This window comes from Perca fluviatilis, chromosome 20 (assembly GCF_010015445.1).
Source record: "Perca fluviatilis chromosome 20, GENO_Pfluv_1.0, whole genome shotgun sequence".
Taxonomy (NCBI): Eukaryota; Metazoa; Chordata; class Actinopteri; order Perciformes; family Percidae; genus Perca; species Perca fluviatilis.
Window position 1 is genome coordinate 4963461 of NC_053131.1, and position 24966 is coordinate 4988426.

At 41.2% G+C, this 24966-nt stretch overlaps 1 protein-coding gene and 1 long non-coding RNA gene across 8 annotated transcripts in view; one reads left to right on the plus strand and one right to left on the minus strand.

Annotated features, from left to right (window-relative positions):
- The window catches only part of LOC120549011, a 44062-nt gene extending 42249 nt beyond the window's left edge, over nucleotides 1–1813 (plus strand). For all 3 annotated transcript variants that reach the window (XR_005637300.1, XR_005637299.1, XR_005637301.1), the window contains one exon: nucleotides 706–1813. This is a non-coding gene — a long non-coding RNA (uncharacterized LOC120549011). The remainder of the gene's footprint in view (nucleotides 1–705) is intronic.
- Nucleotides 1–24966, minus strand: part of adck1 (aarF domain containing kinase 1) — a 205789-nt gene that overhangs the window by 150475 nt on the left and 30348 nt on the right. The gene's annotated exons all lie outside the window — the stretch shown is intronic.

The window sequence follows — 24966 nt, forward strand, 5'->3', positions numbered from 1 at the left end:
AAAAAAAATAATCACTTTCAGTGGACAAAGATCAAGGCTGCCACTGCCCCATTAGGTTACATTGCAGCTCAGTTCGCGTCAGCCCGTTACTGCAATCTCGCTCAATACTGGACCAATTTCAAAGATTCTTGGTCACATCAGTCTATTAGACACAAATGCATGGGGGAATGGGGTCCAGACTGAAAAAAAAGCAGGTAGACTGAAAACTATCGCCGTTAACTAACACATCACTTAGCTAACTGTGTAACTGATGGCTTATGCAGTAACGCTATCTGTTTGCTGTCATACATTGATAATAATAAACTTGTGTCTTGACTAGTGGATAACTGCAGTGGATACTATGACGATAAATTAGACTATGGCGGGGCGCCACAATCCAAGTGATTAATGGGAAACGCTGTCCTACAGACACAAGGGTTTAATTTTAGAGCTGTGTTCATTCTATTGACATAATATTTAATGAATCAATAACTGATATCAACCCTCCATTTAACTCTCGGTAAGACAGCAAGCATGCCAGTTACTGAATCTGTGTAAGTCCCTTACACGACTTATAACTGTAATTTGTTCACACTGGTTCAGCTGCTAGAGAGCAAACCTAACCTTACAAAAGGAAAAAATCTAATTATAGTTCTAGTGTAATAACTAAAGTGTACTTTGTTTTGTTTTTGTCCACCCCCCCCCCTTAAAAATGCTGTGAAAAAGGATTGCCGCATTGATCATGCTATAGGTGTCTGCAAGAAGCTGGTGAGCCACTTCTCTCACAGCTGGAAGGTCAGAGATGCAATTGCAAAAGCCCAGAAGGAACTCAATCTACCTATATCTAAATCTATCACATTTCCTCATATCAGAATGCCAAACAAGATGATGATGATCAGCAAGATATTAGAGCAGCAGCAGGCTTTAACTCAGGTCCCGTCTGCGAACAAGAAGCTGCGGCATCTAATTCCAACCTGGCAAAATACGGATGTCTTGGAATTTGTCAGCAAGTCACTGGGCCCAATGCTGGATTTCACTGATGCACTTTCAGGGGGACACAGACCTGAACAAGAATATAAAGAAGATGATGCTGGACTACCTCAACGAGAAATACTCACGAGGATACTCAGAAGCTGCTAGATATGGACCACCCGTTCAAGATGGACTTCATCAGTAGAAGCCCCCAAGTTGAGACCAGAGTGGCATCACAGATGATGGAATGCCAGGAGACATCAAGCTGCAGCACTGAAGTGGTGCCCAACGCACCCCAGGCAAGGAAAGCCAAGAAGTCCTTGGGAAGCTTCTTTAAACAGAGTGAAACTGTAGCAAAGGGTGATTCCTCTCTGACCTTAAAGGATATTGCAGAAGCAAAGTTAAACACCTACATGCTATCACCTTCAATAGCCAAAGAGAAGGATCAATTTGCATGGTGGAAAGCACACAAAATAAGCCTTCGTTGAGTCGCAACAAGCTCGCTGTTGGAGAGCCTTTTTATCTAGTGGCAACACTGTCACTTGTCAACGCACCTGTCTCAAGACTACAAAGGTTGATAAACTTATGTTCTTAGCTAAAAACCTTGCGTAAGCAAAGCATACAGCAGACATACAAGAGTTGATATTTATTTATTCCAAGTTGCTTGTTTATTTTAAGTTTTGTTAAATTTTGTAAACCAATGATTGATTGATGCTGCTGATGCTGCCGATTTAAAATGTGTACTGCTTTTGTTAACATTTTTTTTTTATTTTATAAAATATTAAGTGACCTTTTTGTCACTTGTGTTAATTCTCTATTGTGGTAACGAAGCTTGTTTATTATTAAAATTAATATCATGAAATGGTATTCATTGACTTTAGCCTGGATGGATCGCAATTTTGCAGTATATATCGCAGGAATGTTATTTTTTACCAATGTCATGCAGCCCTATTTCATTTCATTTAGCTGATATCCATTGCTTATATCCAAAGCGACTTCCAATTAGTGCATTCAACCATGGAGGTACAAACTCTGAACAGCAAGAATCACATAGAAGAAGTACATTAGCTTCAAATAAGCCAAACTACAAGTGCCACATGTAAGTGCAACATGAAAGTGCAATTTAATTAATTTTTGTATAACCTTCTTAGCCAAGGTACAGAAGAAAGAGATGTTTGTAGCCTGCGGCAGAAGATGTGTAGACTTTCAGCTGCCCTGATGTCAATGGGGAGCTCGTTCCACAATTTAGGAGCCAGGACAGCAAACAGTCGGGCTGTCGTTGAGTGATTAGGTGTCCCTCGCAGTGAGGGAACAGCAAGCAGCAACCATAAATTCTTAGAATGAACTGCGAGGCTTAATTGGCTGTGGTTTCATCTAAAGTGGGATGAAAAAAAACAGACGACACAGCTACGCTCACTTCCTGCCACCAGTTAAGCTCCACCCACAAAACATGTAATCACCATTTACAAACGCATAAGTGAGTAGTACGGTAAATATTAATAGTCTGAATTTGAGCATTAAATATAATTTGAATATTTAAAAAGAAGGAATTAAATTTGAATGGTACAGAGGAAGATTACCAGCTCTACATCACAGTATCTATTAAACGTAAAAATCGTCATCTCCGTTCTTTGATTAGATTGAAAAATACACTGCATGAAAAGTCAATAGAAAAAAGGCACTAAACAAGCGTGGAGCTGCTGTGCTGTGGCCTCACCTCTATGACTTCATAATAATTAGGAGGCGAGCCTCCTCTCTGTACTAAATCAGCACCTCGCATTAATTCTAATCAGCATGTGTAGCCAGGCTTGACCAGCAGAGCCCAATGGGCTGAACCGAGTGTCTGTGTCTGTGTCTGTCTGTCTGTGTGTGTGCATGCATGCGTGTGAGCGCACGTCACATACACAAGGCCAGGCATGCTGAACCATGCTCTTCAAGGTTCACTGCAGTTCTCTTGCTGCAGCAGAGCTCTCTGTGCACTTTTTGTCAGAGCAGTTGGTCTCTGACCTTTCCAGCAGCGGTCTTCTGAGTGAACCTGACTGAGCTGTGGCCTTTAACAAACAGCAGCACAAATCACTTAATGCACATCAGCACACTGTTATTACCTCTAGCCTTCTAACAGGATTTTCCCTACACATTTGATCCTGATTGGTGGATTTAACTACGAATAATAATGCAATCTGATGCATACAAAATGTATGCTGCTCGACAGTCTCGTGTCTACTTGAGGTTAATCTCAACCGGTTTTGTTTTCCTTGCCTGAAACTTTTTATTTTTTATATTTTTATTTCTATTTTAGTTCATTCTCAATACTCTCATCAAACTGGTTTAAGGGAGCTGTTTGAGGGAAAAAGCTTAGCACCAAACAGCAGACAGACACAGAGACTAGCAGGTGAACAAAGTGAAGATAAATGAAAGTGAATTTTGGACGTACATTCAGCAGGTGAACACAAACACACACAAAGATCATGATGTTTTTCTGTGTCTACTGGATGTCTAATGAAGCAGCTGCATGCTAACAAATTTACCACATCAATTTGAAAGTGATTTTTATTTTGCGTTTAGGAGATTGGATTTAAAACACAACATTTCAACACAAAAGCAGTTGAGACAACTCAAAAAAAATCAGCAAACACAAGATAGGAAGCTTTAGCCATGCATCAAGTGACTGTCTCCTTCCTAACACCAAGCTGTGTCTTGCGCTAAACTGATTGGTTTAACATGTGTAGCTGTGCTAGTGACAAGAAAAAAGAGCCATAAAAGCTTCAGTACTTTTATAACTCGCAAGTAAATCTTGGTGGTTTAGAATTTTTTTTTTTTTTTTGTTTGTTTTTTAACTCCAGTCTATTTATGAGGACTATGATTAAGTGCTCCTCAGATCTCTGCAGAGTAAATCCAGACAGCTAGCTAGACTATCCAGTGTTTCCTCTATGTTGATTGGCAAGTGGCGGTCCGCCACGGTTAGATTTCTCCCACCACGGTATCAGAAAAAAAACGTCTATCAGCAGTGATTGTTAGAGTCGCAGAATAGCGCGGACATGTGCTTCACAACGCGAGTAGGCACGCATGCCACTCAGAGAAAAGGGAGAAAGAAAAAAAGAGACAGGCTGTCCAGAGGACCCGGTTGAGATGGCATGTGTGCATCCTTGAGAACTATAAGTCCTATAGCCTAACTTATGGCGCTTTTCTATTACATGGTACCTGCTCGACTCGCCTCGACTCTACTCGCCTTTTTTGGTTTTCCATTACAAAAAAAAGTACCTGGTACCTGCTAACAGATACTTTTTTAGTACCACCTCACTCGAGGTTCCAAGCGAGCTGAGGCGAGCCGAAAAGGTGACGTGAAAACCTGCAGGCTGCTGACTGGACGGAAAGAATCGTCACTGATCACTGCATTGCTAGCGAGAGACGGCATTTTTAAATAGTTTAGCCAGCGGTGTTTTTTTGCTGCCGGAGGCTCCACGCAGAGCTTTCTCCGTAGCATACAAGTGGCCTGATGTTTATACTTGTGCGCTGGTGTGTGCATGTGTGATGTGTGTGTGTGGGGAGCTGGTGAGCGAGGGAGAAGTGAGAGAGTGACGGTGATTATCTCCGCAGCGAGTAGCAACTCTACAGTCATATATATGTGAGAGGAACAAAGTGTCTCCCTTGTTCTTTCTGACCACGGTGGGAAATCTGGAGCAGTAAACGTTAACTATCTCTTTGATATCATGTTGTTTACGTGGAGACGGAGAACCAGGAAATCAGTCGGGGAAAAGCAACGCTACTAAGCCACGCCCACGGCAGTCGCTACGACGACCAGCCACGCTGAGGCGGTACTAAAATCTGCAATGGAAAACGGACGCACAGCGCGTCGAGGCGAGTAGAGTCGAGGCAAGTCGAGCAGGTACCATGTAATGGAAAAACGCCATTATATTGTCAGTTCATTTAAGCCTGTATTAGTCTATAGTGCTTGCACATTTTTTGTTTCACCTTCACCTGCTAGCTAAATTGCACGTGGCTGTTGATTCAATACAATGACCTTGATATCATATCATGGCATAGTAGGCTAAACTGTGATTATTTCATACATTCATGTCCCAAAACATATTGGGGGAAATTCATTCAACATAATTCCAGCCAAATAATAATTAAAAGTAGGCTATGTTATTTGAACATTTATAACCTAACCTAACTGGCACTGCCTACGCAGCTCGGACCATGCACTGCTGCCCTTTATTCCTCCATAAACTCCGCTCTCAGCTCCTGTGCCAGTTGCTGCATGAACTTCTGAACTGCATGACATTTTACAGCTGGTGCACTCCTTGGAGAGGATGCGTGTAATGATTCCAGCCAGTTGTAGCATGTATAAAGTTATATGAACACATAGACAGCTACCAGCCATCTAGGCTACGTGTAGGCCTACGGCGCCTTTCGCAGAGCGAGCGCCCGGTGCTTTTCTTCTGATTCAGAACAGAGTCCATCCACGCCTTAGACTGCGTTACCGACTCTGGCTTTGCCTTCGGTCCATCTGTGATGCCCACTAGAGTCCGGATTGGGCCGAATTTTTCTGTCCGAGCCAGCCCACGTCCGACAGAGCCATGACCGAACCCGGCCCGAGCCTGACAGGCATTAAGAAATTTGTGTCCGAACCCAACACAGTTAAAATCTAATTTTTTTCCTCATACTAATGACACATGTAGGCTACGTTTGTTTGTGTAGAAAGCCCTTTTTTATTAAGCAACTGTAGGAAGGCATTCGGAAATGTCAACAGATAAGCACATCAGCGCACCCGGGGCAACAAGTGCACATTAATAAGCTGTTAAAATGTTCAATGGGTTAACCTCTCCTGATCGCTTCGTTTTCGACCTTGATCAGAAAACCAGGGGAGACTCGTTACCTCCAGGGCCGACGTTATAAAATGAATAACCACTAACTCTGCTCCGGTTGCATCTACAACACGTCTGCTTCCTCTTTCTCTATCTCTCTTCTGCCCACTTAGGCTACCACCTTAATGCCCTTAATGCCCACACTTGTTACTCAAGACCGCTAGTTACGTTTCTCTGAGAGAGACTAGGATTATTACTAAGCAACCAAGATGCATCTTCAACCACGCAAAAGATTAAAAACAAAACCGCGAAAATGGCCAAAATAGGTAAAAGTGATTGTATTTTATTTGCCTTTTGTGTAATGTATATAGCCTAAAAACAATTTTAAATGAAAATACAGACTCTTTTAGGAAAAGTCAGGTACCAGCAGGATTGTATTTTTTTATTTAGCAAAGTTATTACACATATAAATTTCAAAACGGTCAAAATGACCGTCCAGGCCACAGGGGTACCATCTAGCAGCATGTATGCTACTCAGCATTAATGGGCCACCTCTTTCTGAATTCCCCTATAACCGAGCCTTGGAGTTATTTTTCCAAAAGCCAAGAAAAATCAAATGCACACAGCAAGGCGCTACCATGCTACTGCGGCAAAGTATGCAATTAGTTTCATTATGAATGGTTTCATACTATAGCCTACTTTGGGTTTTGGTTTCCCTATGAAGAATTTCTTGTAAAATTCATTTTGTAGACCTACAGTTCCTCAAAAATACAGTTCAATCAAAACAAAATGAAAATATGCCTCATTGTGTGTGAATAGAGGTGAATAAATATATTTGTTTGTGTTGCAGCGAAGTGTCAGTTCCATTTAATAGGTAAAACATTTGCGGGCGGGGCGCAGGACTGGGGCGGGGGGGGTTCCGACAAATCTGCCCCCACTGCTAAAAACAAATCCTAGAGGAAACACTGCTATCTGTCCAATCTGAGTTTTATGTTGCACGACTAAAACTACTTTTGAACATACACCAAAACAAGTTCCTTCCCGAGGCTATTTTTGCAGCGGCACCGCCATTGAGTACGGCGCTTAGCACCGCCCAAGACGATCGTGATTGGTTTAAAGAAATGCCAATTAACCAGAGCACATTTTTCTCCGATCCCTGAATGTCGTGTGGACTAGCCAGACCCTCCTCTGCAGCGCCGTGGAGGAAGGTCTGGCAATGCGAGACTACCTTCAGACCCCACAGGGAATAGGAAAATATTTGCAGAACACCATCCAAACTAGAGTTATTGTTGTTATTATTTACAAAAAAGAAACTAATCTCAAAAATGTACCAAGCGTTACAACATGAACATAGGGATATCAACATTGATGTGAAGGAAAAATGGGAATTGCAAACAAATATAATCAGGTGAAAACTGTGAGGAAACATTTAAAGCAGGACATAAACAAAACAAAAAAACACTGCCTACATGGCTGATTTGTTTTTCATACATACATTTCACAACTTAATAGATGGTTGGGACTTACCGTATTTTCTGGACTATAAGTCGCACTTTTTTTCCTACTTTGGCTGGTCCTGCGACTTATAGTCAGGTGCGACTTATATATCAAAATATATATAATTAAACATGTTTTTTAATGTTAATTCATACTGAAAACCTTACCGTCTACAGCCGCGAGAGGGCGCTCTAGGCTTGTAACAACTAGAATGCTGCTCCTAAAGACAACTGAGAAAGAAAAGAGATAAACTGCAGGTAGTAAAATATGCAGCCGAAAACGGTAATCGAGCAGCAGAAAGAAAGTTTGAAATGAGGGAGAAACTTGTGAGGGACTGGCGAAAATGTTAATCTTACTGCAATGAAGAAATCAAAGAAAGCTAATCGGCTAATCGCGGGCTGAAAGCAAGGCCAGAGCTGGAGGAACAAGTCTACAGGTGGGTGCTTGAACAACTTGCTGCCGGGAGGGGCTTGTCAACGGTGCAGTTACATCTCCACGCCCTGTTGTTCTGTGTGCTATTATATAGTTGAATAACTGTTAATGTGTTACGTTAACATACCGGACACCTGCCGTATTCAGCCTGTTGTTGTGTGTGCTATTGTGTAGTTGACAGATGAAAAAGGCTGTTTTTTGTCTTTGAGTTTGTGAAATCAATTTCTAAATAAATGCCACTTATAGCCCGGTGCGACTTATATATGTTTTTTTCCTCTTCATGACGCATTTTTTGACTGATGCGACTTATACTCCGGAGCGACTTATAGTCCGAAAAATACGGTAGTTTTAACATAGGAAAGCATTAGACCTGTTTCAGTTAACCTGTGACTTTAGACAGGAGGGGCAGTTTTGAGCTGGAGTTTTTGTGTGAGCTGCGTTTGATGCGGCCACGTATCTGGCAGAGAGGGAAGATGGCATTCACAGCCATTCCCCATCACGCGGGGCTCGAGACAGGGATGCCCGCTGTCTCCCATGCTATTTGCGAACTCTCTTGAACCGTTAGCCCACGCCATAAGGCAAAATAAAATATGTAATGTCCAGATTAAATCCAATAACAACTCAATATCGTTATTTGCAGATTATATTTTGCTGTAGATATCTGACCTTGAGGACTCTGTTCCAAAAATTCTTAAGATCTTTAACGAATTTGGCTCAATCTCCGGCTATAAAATAAATTGGAATAAATCTAATCTTCTGTTGAACAACAGACAGGTGACATCAGCTATTAGTGACACAATACCAACCCAAAGCAAAATTACATATTTGGGCATCACCATTCACGCATCGCTACAGCGAGTTGTCCAACAACTATAAAACTATACTAAGTAGTGTTCAAAGGGATCTGGCCAATTGGTCTGCGCTGCCGGCATTACTACGGTCCAGGATTGCTGTTTTAAAAATGAACATAGTTCCTCCTGTGAATTTCTTAAGTACAATGATCCCCTTACCCCCACCAATAAATTTCTGGAAGAAACTTGATACCGTAATTCGGCAGTATATTTGGAATAATAAACAACCTAGGCTAAAATACCCTACCCTACAACGTACCACAAACATGGGAGGCCTGGCCCTCCCCAACCCACGGTATATACAGAAATCCTGGAGATAAATTCAATTCATTTCAATACCATTTTAATACCTTCTCAATATTTTTTAAAACCAACACGCTGGTGAGTTGCAGGTTTATACGGCAACATGTTTTCTAACCATTAAACAGAGTTTGAGATTTATAAAAATACACCCTCTTGGCCAATAGAACAACGCAGTTAGGGAAAGTCAACAGATTAGATTAGACTCACTGACTTTGGATACATCTTGCAACCCTAACCCATCTTGCATTCATTTCACCTTTAGAATGAAATTAATAGATGAAATAAAATGATAAATTAAAGCAGTTCAAAGAAACAAGCATTCGCTGATGCCATTATAACCACTTAAAACTAAGTGAACCTTCTTCTGTATATACAGACACGCAAATGAGTACACAGAAAATATTACATGAGGCAAGTGAAATACAAGAAAGCACACAGACATGCATGCCATTATAACCATTTAAAACTAAGTGAACCTGTGATCTCATGGTAAGTGCTTCAATTGAATTGCTTTTTCTTCCCCACTAGGGGTGCATACCGCTCAAAACCAACATGAAAAACTTAGCTAGTGTTCACTCAGCGTTTTGTTTTGTTGTTAAAGTGTAAATTGCAGGTTACATTTTTTCATGAAGTTAAGCAATGTGCTTATTAAACAAAGATTGCTTTTTATAACAAAATCCTGAATATAATATGAAAAGTTGGTACTTTTTACAGTGGTTTTAAGCACTCCCCCTCCCTTCCACTAGGCTGGGCATGACGTCATAAGAGGGACTCCAAGCCTAGAGTTACCGGCAAGTAGGCTAGCAGTTATACTGGAGACCTAGAAAAAATGGTTAATTATTGTGTTTGTGCGGGATGTACGAATACATCGAAAACGGGGCAGAGGCTCCACAAGTTCCCCAAGGTCAAACGGCTGATTTGTGCCTGGGTGAAGTTTGTGGCTACGAAGCGGGCAGATTTTACTACTGCCTCTGTGACAAAATCAGCCATCATATGCGGCGAACACTTCACTGCTTTGGACTATGACCCTGGAGACATGCGTCGGTTCAGTATGGGTTTTAAACGCCGGGTACGACTTATTTCCTGGGTGCTCGCCGAAAGCGAGAGCTGGCTACGGTAAGTCAACAATTTTACAATGTAGCTAACGGCTGTCTCAACTATTTTACTATGTAGCTAATGGCTGTCTCAACTATTTTACTATGTAGCAAGTAAATGTTAGCATACCCGAGGCAGGCAGACATCACACCTTAGCTAGCCATCACTGGTGCTGAAAGTTAGTAGTATATATATATATATATATATATATATATATATATATATATATATATATATATATTTTTTTTTTTTGTCCGTCTACATGAGGCTCTTTTAGTGACCACTGTGTTAGACAATGTGCTAGCTATATAAATACATGTTTAATTACTTTGTTACTCACTATGCTTGTGATTCTGCCCTGTTTTCACCGGTTTTCATACAAGATTTTGGAAAATGCAACACCCCAAGAAGAAAATCCTGATCCCAAAACCCTCCCACCTGCATCTGGCCTATGCCACACTGGGTCACAGTGTGATTTGAAACCCGATGGAAAATCCTTTGGTAGGTCTAGGGATAGATTTTAGTCTGGGGTTCAGGGCTGTAGTGGAGCCTAAACGCTAGAAAACATATTCCAAAATCACACTATTTTATCCACATTCATTGATATGTACACTGATCAACAAGCTAAGAACCATTTAGTACCCCTGGTATTGTTATAAATGTTGGACAATAACATCCGCCATGTGTGTGGATAATTCCACACAATATTGTTTTTGATTGTTTAAACCAAATCATAGCAGCATACTGTACCATTATTGTCATTGTGGCTATGTTTGTCTTGTGCTTTTCTGACACAGCTGTGCAGGTAAGGCCCAAGATGGTCAGTGTGGGGACACAGACCACAAGAATGAGAACATCTACACCCCTTGCCAGTCCTGAAAACAGCGATGAAGAGGCCTCTTTCACCACAAGTGACACCTCTTGGATGCTTGATGAAGAGGACGTGTCCTCAGATGAGGAGGCATTGTAAGAGGAGCCGCCACCTAATCCAAGTAACCCTGACCTAAAGTGAGATGATAAGTCTCCCTACTTTCAGCACTAGTGATTGCTAGCTAAACCGTGATATCTGTCTACCATTGCACACACTCTACCATAGCACCTTGTCATGGTCAATGTATCACAGGGTCAGTCCCTACCAGGCCTTTGTAATCACTTCACATGCTCTTTACTTTTTACATTTCTGCGACTAATTTTTATTTTCATGTGTGTGAGATATGTTTGTATGTGTGTTGTGTTGTCGTCGTATAAGCTATTGTAAACATAAATTCCCCCTTTGATGAATAAAGTATCTAATATTGTCTCTTGTTTGCCAGTGGTCTGGATAAATACATTGTGTGTAAGCACCAGCTGATGGCCCTGTTCACCATTTGCCCTGCCTGTTGTGGCGAATCTAACGGTATGGTGGTGCAGCAGGGAGGCACATTTATCAAAATAAAGCAGGTAAGTACATGTTAGAAAAATTATATAGATTGAACCCTACTTGTTCCCCAGTGCCCTGATGGTGTGCTGATAATTTCTAATTTCTGCATATGGTAGGTCTGTGCAACATGTGGCTTCCAGCGGTTCTGGCAAAACCAGCCAATTTTGCACAGAAACATGCCAGCCTGCAACCTACTACTGAGTGGGGCAATTCATTATTCGGGATGTCTGCCCACTCAAACTCTGAGAATGCTGACATTATTTGGTGTTACTACACCATCCCCATCGTCATTCAGGCCTGGCAGGAAGAACAAGCAACCATAATTAGCGAATTGAAGGAGATGGGCGGTGGCCTGATTGTAGCAGGGGACTGCAGGTAATGCACAATTTGCCTGATGTTAATATGAGAAATGTTTACAAATGACATGGTCTGATGTGCTATGTTGTGTCTTTAACATAATTATAATTTATAATCATACCCAGGTCAGACTCCTGGACATTGTGCGAAATATGGGACCTACTCACTGATTGAGGAGAGAATTAACAAGGTCGTCGACCTTCAGTTTGTCCAGGTAAGTGTGATGTTATCGGACAAAGAAATAAGCTTTGTGCACTTTCACCACTTACACTGATTGTGTCATGTTGCAGTGCTCAGAGGTCCCGAATAGCAACTCGTGCGAGGGTTTGAAGATGAGCATAACCCTCCTCAGGGGGCAGGATCTTCAAGTGTCAACACTCCTCACTGACAGGCAACTCAACTCAACTCAACTCAACTTTATTTATAAAGCACTTTCACAACCACAAGTGGAACCAAAGTGCTGTACATAACGTATAAAAACATAAAAGCCAAAACAATACAAACAAAACAAACAACTTACAAAGCATTATCAAATGCTAAGGAAAACAAGTGAGTTTTAAGAGCACTCTGAAAAACCCCCAGAGAAGGACAGGTTTTTACAGACAGAGGAAGGTCATTCCAGAGCCTAGGAGCTGCAACAGAGAAAGCCCGATCGCCAGGTTAATACTCTAACACTGACAAAGCATATCAGACCATGTAAATAGTGCATTAACTACAGTGACCTGCAACAATTAGGTCACCACCCATCCCCCTGAGGTCATTGCTGACCACAGCCTGTTCATTCTGCCAGGCCTGAATGATGTGATGGTATAATTACACTAATGCCAGAATAATGTACTCATGCTGATGTACTGATTGCAAGATAGTGCAAGCTTCCTAAAACTTTGTTTATTACTTTTTAAGGTTGGAAAGTGGGTGCGATAGGAGATGTGTCCTGAGGGGACAAGGCATTTCTTTGATGTCTGGCATGTCGGGAAAGGTATGTATTCCAATGTTGGAAGCTTTGAGGTAATTCTTGAAATTGCATTTCCATCAATATAATACTTTCCATTTGTTGTAAACAAGGTCTCAGCAAGGCTTTGGATACGATGGCCAAGGAAAAGGACTGTGAGGACCTGAAATTGTGGAGGCCTGCGATTATAAACCACCTCTACTGGACTGCAGCCTCCACTCCGGATGGCAACCCAGAGGTCATGGAGGCCAAGTGGAAGAGCATGGTGAACCACATACAGGACGTCCATGAGCATGACACTCCTGCCTTTCCCTGTTGTGCTCATCCACCTCTTGAGGGGGAGCAACAGAAAAAGGAATGGCTAGAACCAGGTATACACCATAAAATGTGTACTCTATGGTTTTATGATGATGTGACCTGAAAGATTGTTTGCTGGAACCTGTATTTTAATAAATGTTAATCAGGATAAAATGTTTTGTTTGGGACTTTTTTTTTTTCCTACAGGCTCAAAAGTTGCAGTAAAACTGGAGAGTGTTGTGACAAAGGCATCCTTGCTGAAGGATGTAAAACAGTTGTCTCCACAGCACCAAACGTTTTCCCTTGAGGCGTTTCACTCCCTCATCCTGCTCTTCGCTCCCCAACATACCGGGTTTTCTTACCTTGGGATGTACAGTAGGTCAGTGTTGCGCAATGGAGTAATTACATGTCATATTATCATATAATACAGACACCTATTTCTAGCTCAACATCTGCCCTCATTATGTGATTTTTCTATAGACTTCTGTTGGCAGCTCTGCACTACAACCATAATGGCAGCCGCGAAGTTGCGCGAACAACTGATGACGTTGCAATACATGGCATGCAATACCCGAGGTTCCGGAAAGGTTAAATTAAATTAAACGGAAGGCCTCATATGGTAAGCAGTTTCAGGCAGTTTCCATCATATTTGGATATATATGCATGAGACCTCGGTAATCAGTGAATATGATCTATATGTTTTTTATTTCCCCAGGTTATGCATCAGCACTCATTCAGTCTCTGCAAGAAGGCTACACCAGATCGCCTAAGGCTCTACGAGAACCTAGTGCTTCCTTGAATAGCAATGCACCTGCCCACATCTCCAAATCATTTAATCAAATTCCAAAACAGGAAGCAGTTAACTTTTATCTCACACAGAAATCACATTTCAGCAAAAGCTTAATTTAGAATCTTGTAGTGGTTGGTTGTTAGTTGCACCTTCTCCTTCTTTGTTTGTTCTGTAATTTTACTTGGTGGTGGGATCCTGTCACTGCAATTCTGCATGCCGCTTGCCATGGTCTCCAATTGTGTGCTGTCGTATGTTAGCAGTCTTGTTTAAAGTACTTGAAAGCCATACTTGAGTAAAAGTACAAGTATCTTACCAGAAAATGACTTTGGTAGAAATAAAGTCTCCTTTTAGAATATTACTTGATTAAAAATGTTAACGTATCTGATATTTACTGTACTTGAGTATCAAGTCATTTTCTGATATTAAATGTACTTAAGTATTAGAAGTAAAAGTAAAAAAAAAACATTGATTGGGAACTTTATGGCCAAAGGTGTGCAACGTTATCTTCATTGTGTCGTCGGGGTGATCATCGTCTGTTACCATGGCAGCAGAGCCTGCACCAGGTGCTTCCATGACACTATCAGTCCTTACGCTTCCTCCTCTTCTTCTTTAGTTTTTTTTTCTTATTATAGTAAGCCATAAAAAGTTATGCTATAGTATGTGATAAAAAAGTCATAGTAACGTATGTCAAAAAAGTCATACAAATGTCATAAAAATGTCAACATTATACCTAACTACAGCTCAGCCTTTAAACTGTTGATATGTCAGCTTGAATAATACAGGTATGTTACTATCAGTATGTATGTTGGTAAGTGATAAGAAATTGAAGTACAAAAATGACAAAGATATATTTTGGGTGATTTTTAAAATGTATACGTTTTATTTAAAAAAAAAATTGCCGCTTTGCAACAAATAGGCATTAGGTCACCAACTGGAATGGAGCATGCAATATATTGGCAAAGTAGGAGCAATGATTTGCAAGCCTACTTTTTTCCAGTGTAACAAATTTCTTCTGATTTTATTTTGTAGTAACGAGTAACGAAGATGCTCAGGGTAAATGTAAAAGTATACCATTTATTTGGAAACTGTAGTGGAGTAAAAGTTTCCGGAAATATAAATAATGAAGTAAAGTACAGATACGTAAAAATTCTACTTAAGTACAGTAGCGAAGTATTTGTACTTTGTTACATTACAAAACTAATGTTAATGTTGCTTTGTCTTTTGTTTGCTTGTAATTGTACCTGTTGGTGTGAGCTTTTAATTGTGATTTTGTCATGGGTCACTTTGCATGCATTTGTGCATATGTGAGTAACCTATAAACTAATTTTATTGAAATGAAATTCATGTCTTCTGTTTTTTATATTCAGTTATTTATTTCATTGAGGGGGTTGGGGATGTAAGCTCACAACAAAACAAACGTACCACTAAACTGTTAAAAAACTGAAATATGTAATTAAGCTAATCCTCATCCAAACGAGGCCATTCAAATCCTTTGTAGGCACCTGCTTGGAAGTGATGTCGGATGGCTGAAACCAGGCAGGACAGTATCGGCTTCCGTATGTGCCTCCCCAGAATGCCATATGCCCAACGTACAACCTGCCTGTATGCTGTATACCTGTATTGCCTAGGGTAGTAGAAACATTGTTTATATGTTTTTTTAGAATCAGAAGTGATGAATGAAATAACTCAATTGTAAACATACTCATGTGTGCTGGCTTTAAGAGGACCGTGATCCTGCCAGAAATGAGAGTAATCTATTCATAAAACAAACTGGTTCAGGCAGCATGTGTCAAAACCAGGATGCTGCGTGAGGCACGTCAGATCTGCCGGTCGCGGGTTGAGCTGTTCCACTAAACTCCAAAACGCGTTTACCTCACGGCAGCACATACTCTCCACTGCCGATTCCATTGGGTGGCATAGCCCACAAAAATACCTGTCAAACACAGCGATAGGGACATCGATCTCTCTTTTTCTTTCTGACAATGAGCATCGCTAATTAGTTGCGTTTTAGCACATGCAATATCACGTTCTGTCAGCAGATGCCGGCAATAGCGCCATTGTGCCTGTGCAGTGTGTACATCTCTACAGCTCTGATTAGGACTACTGACACCATGTAAGTAAATGTCTTCAGTCATTGTCCGTCCTTGCTATTCTACATGACAGCAAGATTTTGAAAAGACTTTGGCTTGTTCCCTAATGTTATCCGGGATAGCACCAGGCTAACCTAAGCTAGCTCTAGATACTCACCAGGACACCTGGCCAACCCTCCACTCATTCTCCTCACACCAAGCATTTATAACTCTTTGAGGGCCATGATTTCTGGCAATTTCATCCCCTCTCTCACGCCTGAAATTGTAGGGCTGTGGTCCATCAAGAATTTGATGGTTTCCCACCTCCTCAGTCTCCCAGTCGTTCTCCATAGTCTAGCCACAAACCGTAGGAATCTAGCAGAGTATGGGTTGCTATGGGTTGCTACTCCCTCTTATGAAGTCATCACCCAGTTACTGTAAAAAACATGCTACCTTGGAAGAAACCCCAATAAATGTTATTTTAACGCATTTTAAGACAGAAATGTTTACATATATACATATTGAGCACTTTAATTTACACATTAATTGGTTGTGGTGGTTAACCTGCAATTTACACTTTAAACTGTGTGTAAAATGAGCGGTGACGTTAATCACCGGTTTCAGGTAACGGCACCGTCTATTTGCTGGATGGTTTAAAGCTAACGGTCGGTAGCTAACGTTAGCAGATAAGCCCGTTGACAGAGACGTTATTGTTTATATTTTGGCACAATCAACGTTTCTGACTGAAAGTGTGATGTGAGATGCTAAAAAGAATCTACACGCTGTTTTCAGGTAACGTTACTTTTTGACGTTCAACACCCCCACCCCCGCTGCTGAAAACAATTCTAGAGGAAACCATGTCAACCATCACAGCATCTACATTGAGAGCTAGGAGTACATAGTATATTTTTTCAGAACTTGTTCAAATAAATTATTTACATAAAAGCAATGACACTTCCACACTGTTAAGAGAATGCACAAAACCACCTTGCACACTGAGACCGCTAACACATGTCATTAATCAATCTGAATAAACCATCAACTTCTACTGTCCCTATACAGTATTATCTTACCAGCTGAGATGCCACCTGCCAACTGCTTGCCCTGGAGGAATGTTTGCACTATACTCTTCATCTGTGCGATGCACAAACAACTGGAAAAGAGCTGCTGCTGCTGCTGGCTAACAGCGGTCTTCGGAATCAGCTTTGGCCGCGACTCTGGAAGACTTGGAGTTAAGCTTTTCTTTGTGAAAAGAATAAAGAACGGCACTAAAGTCATTCTTAAAAAAGGAAGATGTGTTCGGAGTTTTGCCGACCCGATACGGCAAAAGCTATCTTCTTCGTTGCTCTGCTTGGTTGTAGCGTGCAGAGGGAATTTGAAAGACAACAGTTTATCCCGCCCCTCGGATTGAGCCCTGCCAATGGTGAGTTCCCAGACCCAACATCTTGATGTGGGTCTGCCTTGGCAGGCTAAAATAGGCTATCACCCGATGTGGGATAGGATATAATATCACACAAACTTTACAAGATCAACTTAAATAGACATAATTAAACAAATGGACAACTCATAGTTTGCAAATAAATCATTCAAAAGATTAATACCTCGTAAAATGGCGATTAATAACTGTTAATACCTTTTAATGGCCTTCATTTTTACTAATTTGATTTACTACCTTTTAATACTTTTTAAAAACCCTGTGGACACCCTGCCAACCTTAAAGTGTACCACAGAGCCTTTCAGCTACGGGCCCTCAGAGTGTGGATGGACCCCTCATCTACAGTCCCATGGAGAGAAATAGAGCAAAACCTCACTGGAAGTCTAAGACTGCAAGACCTTGCCTTTGCAAGTGTGTGTCCAAAAAAGTGTATGCTAGCCTATCGCCCTATTATGACCAAAACATTGACCAACTTTAAACAGGTGGAAGAGCAACTACGCTACACCAATAAGTCGCATTTGAACACCCCAATTTGGCACAACATACACTTAATGTCTGGTAGCAAACCTTTTGTTTATAACCAGTGGAGTGACAGAGGCATTTATACTCTAGACCAGCGATTCAATGATTAAGGTATGTTAAGTTTTGAAGACCTGAGAGATAGCTTTGAGGTCCCTAGGACATCCTTCTTCCTTTATCTTTGCTTAAGATCCGCCCTAAATGTTATGGAGTACCATGGGGGAACAGTCTTGAGATGCACCCAATCATTAAATGGCTTGTTGATTCTCCTGTGAGAGGATTAGTGTCCAGGATTTATGCTAAACTGATGCAAGTATCCGTAAACTCCCAATAGTAAAGAAATGGGAGCAAGAGCTGAGCCTGGAGAGGAACCACTTCAACATATGCCATAGGACATATTGGACTCTTCAGAAGAGATATGTCTCTAAAGCCATTCCTACTCCCTATTGCACGTTCTGCCAACCTGAACAAACTGGAACTTTCCTGCACTTCCTGAAGTTACCTCGTTAATGCCAAATCCTGCTTCGTAGTACAGGCCTCCGTTCACACTCCCAGACCATGGCGTTAACGAGGTAACTTCAGGTTCAACCAGAGGTGTCAAAAGTATTCACATTCATTACTCAAGTAGAAGTATAGATACTAGGGTTTGAAAAGACTTTTGTAGAAGTTGAAGTATCAACTCAAGCTTTTTACTCAAGTAAAAGTGTAAAAGTACTGGTTTAAAAACTACTTAAAGTATAAAAGTAAAAGTAATGTAAGGAAGAGATCTTCAACAAGGGGTCCTCAGAGTCATTGCAGGGGGGCCTCCAAATTATTGTAAATTTTTTAGTAAAAGTAAAAGTAAAATGCCTTAACATAATTCCAACATATTATTAGCAAATATAAATTCCCACTGATGATAAGCTTACTGGCCTAAAGGTAAGGTAGTCACTAAGATATCAGCCCACAAATACAGTTAATCCTAGATTTACTGTGCCACATATGTAACATTAAAATATGATTTATAAAATCATGCCAACAATTAATATTTTAATTGCTTATGAAAAAAGGTATGTAAGAAGGCTTTAGGTTGCCCTTACAGTTATTGTAGGCCCAGTTTAATATGCAACTTACAAACTTACATATTTAATATACAATATGTAGTAGGGGGTCCCTGCTACATGTCACTTTAAGTTAAGGGATCCTTGGCTTAAAATTTTTTGAAGACCCCTGATGTAAGCGGGGAAAAAATGCCATTAAGGACAAAAGCTTAGCCCCAAAACGTGGGGACAATACTTTTCTAAAGTCATAATGTTATATTAAAATCATACCTGCAAACTCAGAAGGGCTCTTCTGTGTTTTTCAGACAACGGCAGCTACAGTCTGGTGTTACAGTTCTCTCCAGTGAAATATAGACACACTTTTGCCCCGTTTAGCTGTCAGCATTTTAACCGTGTTTACTCCAGCTGCTAGCTAATAGTAGGCTAACGTTACCTGCTGTCGAGTATAGTGTTAACTAGCGTCCCGTGCGGCGATGTTTCAGTTCCCTCTAACGTCCGTTTTTCGGAGCATCAGAGAGAAGCGCAGTCATTTAAGTGGCACCTAATATAAAGCACCGAAATCCGCGTTGCTATTCGGTCCAGTAGATAACGGTCATTAAAGCACTGGTGGCGTATTAGCACCGGGTCTGTGCAGGTGCAATTGATCGCGTTCAAACCAATAGGGTGTCGGAATGGTACATCTTTATACTTCTCCTCCAACCACAATCACATTCACTCTCTCTGGATGGAGCGATATGGATAGGTTTTTCTTGTGTGTGTGTGCGTGTGTGTGTGTGTGTGTTTTTGAACGATGACGAGCCGGAATGAAAACAAGCCGAACTGAAATAGGAGTAACGAGGTTATTTTTAAAATTTAAGGAGTAATTAAAGCTGCGAGCAGCGATGGACGGGCCCTCGCACCTCTGCGCGCGTCGGGGTTACCGGCGGACGCCGCTCCTTGCGACCGTGCATTCGGGCGGCACTCGGACGCCGCAAATCGTCACCAATTAAAAGGGAACTCCCCGCCGAGTTCAACGATACCTCACACAAGACTCTACGTCATACGGTTCATTAGCTGTGAAAGGGGGCGTGGCTAAAGCATAGGGGGCGGGTCAAACCATCACCAATTAAAAAGGAAGTCTCTGCTGAGTATAATGATACCTCACACAAGACTCTACCTTAGATGGGTCAGCATTTATTAAAGGGGGCGTGGCTTCAACATAGAGGGCGGGCCAAACCATCACCAATGAAGAAGGAAGTCTCTGCTGAGTTCAATGATACCTCACACAAGTGTTTACATCAATCGGGCCATTAGTAATAAAAGGGGGCGTGGCTTGAACATAGGGGGCGGGCCAAACCATCACCAATGAAGAAGGAAGTCTCTGCTGAGTTCAATGATACCTCACACAAGGGTATACCTTAAACGGTTCAAATGTTATGAAAGGGGGCGTGGCCTGAGTAAGTAGGCGTGGCCATATTATAGGGGCCGGCTCAGTATCACACGTAGACCACACATTCTAAGTTTCATGCAAATCGGATGATGTTTGTCATATAAGGCGCAACACTCAAAATGGCCGCCACGCCACGCCCACACCGTCTGACGAAAAGTTTTTCTTTTAATAACTTTTCATCGTTAAGGTGTTGGGATGGTACAGACCAAGTTTGAAGTCCATCGGATGAAATCTCTAGGAGGAGTTCGTTAAAGTACGACATGTGGAAATGGCCAAAATCGCACTAATTTCGAACTTTGAAATCAAAATGGCGGACTTCCTGTTGGGTTTAGGGTATGGCTCTAATGACGTTTTTTGTACATCTTGACATGTTACATATGTGTACCAAGTTTCGTGAATCTACGTTAAACGCACTGCAGGGGCTCAATTTTCATAACTTTCTAGGGGGCGCTAGCGAGCCATTTTTGTGCACCTATTCCCGAAACCCTTAAAATACGTAAATTTTCACCAGACTTGATGCGACCGCCAAATTTGGTGAGTTTTTGAATATATTAAGCCCCTCAAAAAGCCAATTCATTTGATGGGAAAATAATAGAAGAAAGAAAGAAAGAAAGAAAGAATAATAATAATTCCTTCAGTTTCAATAGGGCCTTCGCCGCTGTCGGCGCTCGGGCCCTAATTAAAGCTGCGAGCAGCGATGGACGGGCCCTCGCGTCTCTGCGCGCGTCGGGGTTACCGGCGGACGCCGCTCCTTGCGACCGTGCATTCGCGCGGCGCTCGGACGCCGCAAATCGTCACCAATTAAAAGGGAACTCCCCGCCGAGTTCAACGATACCTCACACAAGACTCTACGTCATACGGTTCATTAGCTGTGAAAAGGGGCGTGGCTAAAGCATAGGGGGCGGGTCAAACCATCACCAATTAAAAGAAGTCTCTGCTGAGTTCATTGATACCTCACACAAGGGTCTATCTTAAAAAGTTCAAATTTTATGAAAGGGGGCGGGGCTTAAGCATAGGGGGCGGGTCAAACCATAACCAATTAAAAAGGAAGTCTCTGCTGAGTTCAATGACACCTCACACGAGTCTCTACCTTAAACGGTTCAAATGTGGCCTGAGTAAGTGGGCGTGGTCATATTATAGGGGGCGGCTCAGTATCACATGTAGACCACACTTTCTAAGTTTCATGTAAATCGGATGATGTTTGTCATATAAGGCAGATTTCCTGTGGCCAGGGGGGGGCGCTATGACCAAAAGTCAATTTTGGCCTGTAGGTGTCCTCAGGCCCGGACCCTTGTCCATCGTGACAAATTTCGGGCAGATACGACAACGTACACTCAAGTTACAACAACTTCTTTGGTCATCGCTAAACGCTCAAAATGGCCGCTCCGCCATGCCCACACCGAGTTTGAAGTTGATCGGATGAAATCTCTAGGAGGAGTTCGTTAAAGTACGACATGTGGAAATGGCCAAAATCGCACTAATTTCGAACTTTGAAATCAAAATGGCGGACTTCCTGTTGGGTTTAGGGTATGGCTCTAATGACGTTTTTTGTACATCTTGACATGATACATATGTGTACCAAGTTTCGTGAGTCTACGTTAAACGCACTGCAGGGGCTCAATTTTCTTAACTTTCTAGGGGGCACTAGCGAGCCATTTTTGTGTGCCTATTCCCGAAACCCTTAAAATACGTAAATTTTCACCAGACTTGATGCGACTGCCAAATTTGGTGAGTTTTTGAATATATTAAGCCCCTCAAAAAGCCAATTCATTTGACGGGAAAATAATAGAAGGAAGGAAGAAAGAAAGAAAGAAAGAAAGAAAGAAAGAAAGAAAGAAAGAAAGAAAGAATAATAATTCCTTCAGTTTCAATAGGGCCTTCGCCGCTGTCGGCGCTCGGGCCCTAATTAAAGCTGCGAGCAGCGATGGACGGGCCCTCGCGCCTCTGTGCGCGTCAGGGTTACCGGCGGACGCCGCTCCTTGCGACCGTGCATTTGCGCGGCACTCAGACGCCGCAAACTGTAACCGATGAAAAGGGAACTCCCCGCCGAGTTCAACAATAGCTCACACAAGACTCTACGTCATACGGTTCATTAGCTGTGAAAGGGGGCGTGGCTAAAGCATAGGGGGCGGGTCCAACCATCACCAATTAAAAATGAAGCCTCTGCTGAGATGAATGATACCTCACACAAGACTCTACCTTAAATGGGTCAGCATGTATGAAAGGGGGCGTGGCTTAAACATAGGGGGCGGGCCAAACCATCACCAATGAAGAAGGAAGTCTCTGCTGAGTTCAATGATACCTCACACAAGTGTTTACATCAATCGGGCCATTAGTAATAAAAGGGGGCGTGGCTTGAACATAGGGGGCGGGCCAAACCATCACCAATGAAGAAGGAAATCTCTGCTGAGTTCAATGATACCTCACACAAGGGTCCTACCTTAAACGGTTCAAATGTTATGAAAGGGGCGTGGCTTATGGCATAGGGGGCGGGCAAAACCATCAACAATAAAGAAGGAACTCTCTGCTGAGTTCAATGACACCTCACACAAGACTCTACCTTAAACGGTTCAAATGTTATGAAAGGGGGCGTGGCCTGAGTAAGTGGGGGTGGTCATATTATAGGGGACGGCTCAGTATCACACGTAGACCACACATTCTGAGTTTCATGCAAATCGGATGATGTTTGTCATATAAGGCAGATTTCCTGTTGCCAGGGGGGGGCGCTATGACCAAAAGTCAATTTTGGCCTGTAGGTGTCCTCAGGCCTGGACCCTTGTCCATCGTGAGAAATTTCGGGCAGATACGACAACGTACACTCAAGTTACAACAACTTCTTTGGTCATCGCTAAACACTCAAAATGGCCGCCACGCCACGCCCACACCGTCTGACGAAAAGTTTTTCTTTTAATAACTTTTCATTGTTAAGGTGTTGGGATGGTACAGACCAAGTTTGAAGTCCATCGGATGAAATCTCTAGGAGGAGTTAGTTAAAGTATAGGGTAAACGTACCCATTAAGCCCACCAAAATCTGAGTTCAGTTATTTTTCCTACATACTGACATAGTTTATTAACATAATCATTTCTTAAAATGTAAGATTAATCTCTCATTTGAAAATAAATTTATTTATTTGTGTATTTTTTATCATATAAAATAAAGATATTTTATGAATAAAGTCAAAAGTCTGGCATGGGCTTAATTGGTACCGTGGCACCATTTAAGCCCACATGTGTTCCAAATAAGCCCACAACAAAAATTATTGACAAAATATAAGTAATTATTATTTTATAGTTAGTGAAAACACCAAATATTTATTCAATAATATGTCTTACATTAACAAGTATCTAAAAAAACCATTTCATGTTATGTTTGGCTTGCTTTAGCCAATTTGTCACTTGAACCAATAACAATCATCATCAAACCACAAACATGACTTGAAGAGCAGCTTGTGAAAAAAGATCAGACTACAATTATTATTCTGATAAGTTACATTCATAGGTTTTATTTATTTTTTTAATGTTCATAATATAACAATTTTAAAAGTAGTAAAAACCCTGACACTAAGTCATTAACCTTACATTAACATTTACGTTACATTATATTAAGTATTTAAAAAAAAGTTTGTTGGCATGCTTTTGCCAACTCATCATCACCTGCACTAATAACATTTTAACATCAGATATCAAACATGACTTGCAAAACAGCTCATAAAGTACAGCATTTTGATTTCTTGGTGGTTTGCCAGGTGAAAAGGGTCAGCACCCTGCAGGTTAGCCCGACAAAGTATGAACCTCTGACATGCCTGATGATTTTAGGACAACTGCTGTAATTCTTCCTTTTTGATGTCATTTTTCTCACTGTAAACAAATGATTATGCAAATTAGGTTACATAACAATACTTCTGGCCAGTGTGTGATCTGTGATGTACTCTTGTTAATGACGTCAGTAAGGTAAAAGAACATCAAAGTCACAGGATTACAGTAAAAATGACAAAATTACAAATCTTTACATCGGAAATTCCTATCAAACTCATAATTTCAGGAATTTCCTATTGAAACACATGAGATGGGCTTAAATGGAACATACTGGGCTTAAATGGTTCTACAGTGACTACCGGGGAAATAAAGATGATATGTTAACACCAAAATGAAATAAATTTATAAAGATATGCCTGGAGCCTAAATATGCTGTAAACTTCCCATCATAGTTGTCTCTCTGTTGCCAAACCTTCAGAATTATCAAGGTATTTTCATTCAAAGTTGGCTTGCACTACCTGCTTTTTAGCTCACTGTACCATTTAAGCCCACCTTGAAAAAAAAGGCATTTTTAAAAAATATTTAGCCCACCCAAACCATTTATTGTGTCTTAATTTGTAGATTGATATAAAATGAATAAGAAAACATTTAGTGTACATACTTAACATTTTTAATCCTTCGGCAGTGTATCTATCAGTATGGTTATATTTTGACCTTGTGATTCGCTCGCTACGCTAACTAGCAAAACCCATCTTTCCAAATGAAATCAAATAGTACAAATTGGCAAAAAACTACTTGATAATACACAACAATCAAATCACTAATCTCTCAATTTCCATAATATGAATGTACTTACCAAGTTAGTGGATGTAAATTGTTGAAAATAGATTCCTTCTGACACTCATGTGTAATTAAGAACTTGTTAGATTAGATGAAATAATGAGTAGCGTAAGACAGCCACCTCT